The sequence below is a fragment of the Rutidosis leptorrhynchoides genome, chromosome 1, assembly GCF_046630445.1.
Source record: "Rutidosis leptorrhynchoides isolate AG116_Rl617_1_P2 chromosome 1, CSIRO_AGI_Rlap_v1, whole genome shotgun sequence".
Taxonomy (NCBI): domain Eukaryota; kingdom Viridiplantae; phylum Streptophyta; class Magnoliopsida; order Asterales; family Asteraceae; genus Rutidosis; species Rutidosis leptorrhynchoides.
The window spans coordinates 476,951,244-476,958,087 of NC_092333.1; positions in this window are offsets into that span (position 1 = coordinate 476,951,244).

The window sequence follows — 6,844 nt, forward strand, 5'->3', positions numbered from 1 at the left end:
TAAGGATAATTTGACGAGGACACTCGCACTTTATATTTATGACTGATGGACTGTTATGGACAAAAACCAGACGGACATATTAAATAATCCAAGACAAAGGACAATTAACCCATGGGAATAAACTAAAAATCAACACGTCAAACATCATGATTACGGAAGTTTAAATAAGCATAATTTCTTTATTTTCATATTTAATTGCACTTTTAATTTTCGTACTCTTTAATTATCGTAATTTTATTTTATCGCACTATTATTTATCGCAATTTCATTATCGTTATTTATTTTACGCTAAGTCTTTTATTTATTTAATATTTTACATTAGGTTTTAACTGCGACTAAAGTTTTTAAAATCGACAAACCGGTCATTAAACGGTAAACCCCCCCCCCCTTTATAATAATAATATTACTTATATATTGTAACATCCCGCGTTTTTCCGTTAAATTTAATTTTAACACCGTCTTTTTTTTTTAAAACATAATCCTTCGTATTTAAATTAATAGTTTCCGTGAGTAACGTTCATTATATTCCCGCTATTTAATTTTGACATCACCCGTTTACTCGAGCGTTTTAAAATATTCGTTTGGTTAATTCCCGCACCCGCTTTGAAACTTGAGAGACCAATCTCGTCACTTGGCCAAATTGGGGCAACTAGTCACCACCTCCCCACCTTCCTCTCCATTCATTTCACCACTCATCTTCTTCTCTCTTTTCTCTCTTCCAACTTTTGAACATAAACACCCATCCCCACAAATTCATCATCTAAAATCGGATCAAGAAGCAAACATCAAAACAAATTACATTTTCGTGATCCTCTCTTCATCCTCTACATTTTGGTACCAATTTCATCGAGTTTGGGTAACATTTCTAAAACACTAAATTTCTCTAAATTGGTTTTAATTACTTGAAATGGTGTTAGTTAGTGTCTATGGCTCGTGTATAACATGAATATATGTTTTGTTTGTTCGATTTGTTGTTTTGGAGTAACTAGTTGAACATTTGAAATGGGTGTGCTTAATCTTTGATTTTGGAAGATTAAATGTTGTTAAATTGTTAAAGTTCATGTTTTAATTGTGTTACTAGTATCACTAGCTTCGTTTTGATGTATAGGTTGATTTAGAAAACTTCAAAAACCCGATTAATGATTTTGTGATGTTTGACTAGGGTTTGATAGTTCTTGACATGAACTTTTTGATGCTTAAATGCCATGAAATGGTAATTGTTAGTGTTTAGTGGTAATGTATGCTTCATTACCTTCAAAACGGCATATCATATGTGTGAATTGGATTCCCGAAACTTAAAATGCATAGTGTGAACTTGAAGCTTTGAAAATCAACTTTTATTGTTCACTTGACGTGAAATCGGTTATTGAAAATGATGTTTTTGATTGATGAAATGCGTTTAGTTATTTTCCTTGTAAAATTTACTTTCCAACGATATATGGTATGCATTTTAAATGTTTTCGGTGGATGAAATGTGTTAAATTGTGTTTTGGTTCGAGACTTAGTCTATTTTCTGCAAACAGCATTTTTCCCAGGTATGCGCGCCGCGCATACCACCGCGCGCCGCGCGAATCCAAAAACCCAGATGAATGGCCCTTTAAGTCAAGTTCTGACCTGGTTTTACACTTGGGTGCGCGCCGCGCAACCCATTGCGCACCGCGCAAAACCCCCAGGCCAGACTCTTGTGTTTTTAAATGTTCTCAAAATGTTTCTCGCTTAACCGTAACTCCGATTAACATGAAAATCGGCTATTGTGTTCATATATGATTTCTCATCAGGGGAAAATTGTCGGATACCCGACCCGACCCCGTTGACTTTGACTTTGACCAAGTTTGACTTTTAGTCAAACTTAACCAAACTTTTATGCAAATGTTCTAACATGCTTTTATACGTGATTCTTGCATGAAACTTGACAACATGATTCACATGCTATACTAATCGAGTCGTAACGAGCCATAGGACTAATTGAACACATTTCGCCCGACCTTGTGTCGTAACGGTTAATTGATATAACTTAATTGTTTAGGTCAAGGCTAAGCAACTTTCATGCACACGTTTACTTTGCGAAGTACTTTTATACTCGTGCACTCGAGGTGAGATCATAGTCCCACTTTTTACTCTTTTGAACTTACTTTTGGGATGAGAAAACATAAACGATTCTTTTGAACTAAGTGAACACAAGAATGGGAAAACAAACATTCTACATACGAGTTTAGAACGAAAATCCTCAATCCGATTATCATTAGTTACATCAGATGGTGTAAGCGAGAACTTATGTTATATGGCCATATGGGTTTGACAACCCTCATCTTTGACGGTTCGCTACCGTTTACGGATGAAATATATTTTCGAGAATCAGTGTTTGTTCTAGCACTATTGATGGGGTATTCAACGGACGGAATGTTAAGTTTTGATAATTGGGTGCTCGTGAATATTAACTTTTAGAATGTACTACTATTATTTCAACTTTGCAAATCTTGTGGTTCGACTTACTTTACTTTTACTCACTTACTTAAACCTATGATTTCACCAACGTTTTTGCGTTGACAGATTCTTCTATGTTTTCTCAGGTTTATACATGGCTACTTGATACATGCTTCCGCACTCTTTGATTACTTGATTGGAGTCTACCATGCATGCATACGCTAGGGATAGCACTTTTGGATTCAAACTTTTGTCTACTTACTTACGCTATTTATAGCAACTGTGATTTTAAACTAATTATGTCGCGAGTTATTTCAATCATACTTTACTACTTTTGTAAACTTAAACTTGTTGTCGATCCGTTGTTAAACTAAACTTGCAGGTCTTGTACCTTTCAAATGAATGCGACATAATTTTGGTCAAACGAGTCTCATATAGGGACTACGACCACGCAACGGGACCTAAGTTAACGGCGCCGTCAATAACGGTTTTGGTCGGGTCGTTACAAGTGGTATCAGAGCGTTGGTTGTAGGGAACTAGGACGTGCATTAGTGTGTCTAACAGAGTCGTTAGGACGCATTAGTGAGTCTAGACTACAACCGGATAGTTAGCATTTGCATTCTGACATACATTTGCTATAGATAGCACTTACTTGACTACTTGTGCATTATACTTGAATCATTCTTAGGCAAACTTTTTAATGGTACCCAACCTTCATCATACGAACTCGTATTCCGCCACTTTTTGGTAACACACGTAAATTCATGATTCATACACGTATGGATGACGACGACTTCATTAGTCACACTTGTTCGGGAACTCTGTCTCCCGGATTGTTATTTGCCACCGTTTCAACTTACTATCGGTTTCCCACTGGTGTTTCTTACTATCTACTTTTTGGTGTTACTACCATCACTACTCTAGGTGAGTATCGTCATCAACATTTATCACTACGGTTGCGTGCTACTCGTTATCATGACTCGTTACTCTTTTCATACCTGAATACCTTATTGTCTGACTCGAACCACATTGACGTGAACAATCATTTATACACTTCCCTCGGGGAACGCTTCTTTATAGTTGCACTAATTCTTTCGATTCAATACGAGTCACGTTAGAGACGTCGTTACACTTTGTTTATTTTAAACTTCACGATTACACGAACTTGAATCTATAGAGTGATGTGGGGATGGAGGTATGAGTTAGCGTAATATAACGACACTCGATCAACGTGGTTATATTACGGTAAGACATACCAAAGTTCTAGTGACGCGTGATGGTGGTTAGACTCGATCAACCTAAACACCACCATGTGCCATGTACATGACTTCATCTTTTCATGTTTGGACATCCGAAAACTCCGAGAATATTGATAACAACCATACCGGGGACACCCCTTCGACTTTTGTCGAACTATACTTATGCTTCCGAATGAATTACCGATTCCTCTCGACTTCAACCGTATGTTACACGTGTATACTATCTCGTCCTCGCACAGTCTTATTGACTAATTACGATTTACTCGTTATGCTCGCACCGAGGCGGAAACTTCTCTCTCATCACACTCGTACTTCCGGTTCAGGAAATCTTTACTCTAAACTCTCAATGGAGGGAGAGACTCTCCACGTTATACTAGTATTCACCTCGAGGGTGAATAGTCCCGACGAACGTTTTTTTTTCAGAAACCGATGAGAACTTGCCCCGACGAACGTTTTTGGAAACTGATAAATCTTTCGCGACGCGAATTTTCTTGAGAAACTTGTCCTAACAAACTTGTTCAAATATACCTTACGGAATGTACTCCGTTTCGGACCGAGATCCTCGTTTCACTTCTAGATTTTGGAGTGCCTCACAAAAAGTCTCGGGACCACGTTTAGACATGAGTACCGCACATCAACCACAACCCGACGGACCGAGCAAACATACGATTCAAACCTTGAAAACCGTAATACGAATTTGTGTGATCAACTTCAAATTTACTTGAGAAAAGTTTTTGCCTTTAACCAAATTCTCTTACAACGATGGTTATCATTCAAGTCTTAACGTCACACTTTTCGAGGACCCGTATAGCCGTAATCGTCGTTTTCTTAATTTGTTGAACCGAAGTAGGTGACAAGCGAACCACCGGACCCGAAATCATTCATGAAACAACCGGAAAATTTTTCAATTCCAAGAAAGGCTCAAGGCGGATCGTAGTCGCCAAAAGAACTATGCCGATGTTAGACGTGAACCTCTCGAATTCCAAGTGGGTAACCGCGTCACTTTAAAAGTCGCACCTTGAGGAGGTGTAATCCGTTTCGAAAAACGTAGAAAGCTAAATCCGCGATATTTTAATCCTTTTGAATTCTTGGGGTGTTTTGGACCCGTTGCTAACCGTTTAGATTTATTTTCCGACTCATTTGAGCCCCCGTCATTCTACATTCTATATAAAACCTAAGGACGTGTCTTGCCAACAAGAACTTGTTATTCCTTTCGATGAGCTTACTATCGATGGTACACTTCACTTCCTGGGAGGACCGGTTGAAACCATGAATCATGAAACCAAACCGTAAACAACATATGATCCCGACCGTCAAGTTCGTTGAATTACCCTAGGACGTACGTCTCCCTCATTCGTAGAATTGGCAACACAAGATCTCGAGGAAGATTCAACGACTACTACTTCCAACTAAATTTCGGGACGAAATTTCTTTTGAGGCGTGGATAATGTAACATCCCGCGTTTTTCCGTTAAATTTAATTTTAACACCGTCTTTTTTTTTAAAACATAATCTTTCGTATTTAAATTAATAGTTTCCGTGAGTAACGTTCATTATATTCCCGCTATTTAATTTTGACATCACCCGTTTACTCGAGCGTTTTAAAATATTCGTTTGGTTAATTCCCGCACCCGCTTTGAAACTTGAGGGACCAATCTCGTCACTTGGCCAAATTGGGGCAACTAGTCACCACCTCCCCACCTTCCTCTCCATTCATTTCACCACTCATCTTCTTCTCTCTTTTCTCTCTTCCAACTTTTGAACATAAACACCCATCCCCACAAATTCATCATCTAAAATCGGATCAAGAAGCAAACATCAAAACAAATTACATTTTCGTGATCCTCTCTTCATCCTCTACATTTTGGTACCAATTTCATCGAGTTTGGGTAACATTTCTAAAACACTAAATTTCTCTAAATTGGTTTTAATTACTTGAAATGGTGTTAGTTAGTGTCTATGGCTCGTGTATAACATGAATATATGTTTTGTTTATTCGATTTGTTGTTTTGGAGTAACTAATTGAACATTTGAAATGGGTGTGCTTAATCTTTGATTTTGGAAGATTAAATGTTGTTAAATTGTTAAAGTTCATGTTTTAATTGTGTTACTAGTATCACTAGCTTCGTTTTGATGTATATGTTGATTTAGAAAACTTCAAAAACCCGATTAATGATTTTGTGATGTTTGACTAGGGTTTGATAGTTCTTGACATGAACTTTTTGATGCTTAAATGCCATGAAATGGTAATTGTTAATGTTTAGTGGTAATGTATGCTTCATTACCTTCAAAACGGCATATCATATGTGTGAATTGGATTCCCGAAACTTAAAATGCATAGTGTGAACTTGAAGCTTTGAAAATCAACTTTTATTGTTCACTTGACGTGAAATCGGTTATTGAAAATGATGTTTTTGATTGATGAAATGCGTTTAGTTATTTTCCTTGTAAAATTTCCTTTCCAACGATATATGGTATGCATTTTAAATGTTTTCGGTGGATGAAATGTGTTAAATTGTGTTTTGGTTCGAGACTTAGTCTATTTTCTGCAAACAGCATTTTTCCCAGGTATGCGCGCCGCGCATACCACCGCGCGCCGCGCGAATCCAAAAACCCAGATGAATGGCCCTTTAAGTCAAGTTCTGACCTGGTTTTACACTTGGGTGCGCGCCGCGCAACCCATTGCGCACCGCGCAAAACCCCCAGGCCAGACTCTCGTGTTTTTAAATGTTCTCAAAATGTTTCTCGCTTAACCGTAACTCCGATTAACATGAAAATCGGCTATTGTGTTCATATATGATTTCTCATCAGGGGAAAATTGTCGGATACCCGACCCGACCCCGTTGACTTTGACTTTGACCAAGTTTGACTTTTAGTCAAACTTAACCAAACTTTTATGCAAATGTTCTAACATGCTTTTATACGTGATTCTTGCATGAAACTTGACAACATGATTCACATGCTATACTAATCGAGTCGTAACGAGCCATAGGACTAATTGAACACATTTCGCCCGACCTTGTGTCGTAACGGTTAATTGATATAACTTAATTGTTTAGGTCAAGGCTAAGCAACTTTCATGCACACGTTTACTTTGCGAAGTACTTTTATACTCGTGCACTCGAGGTGAGATCATAGTCCCACTTTTTACTCTTTTGAACT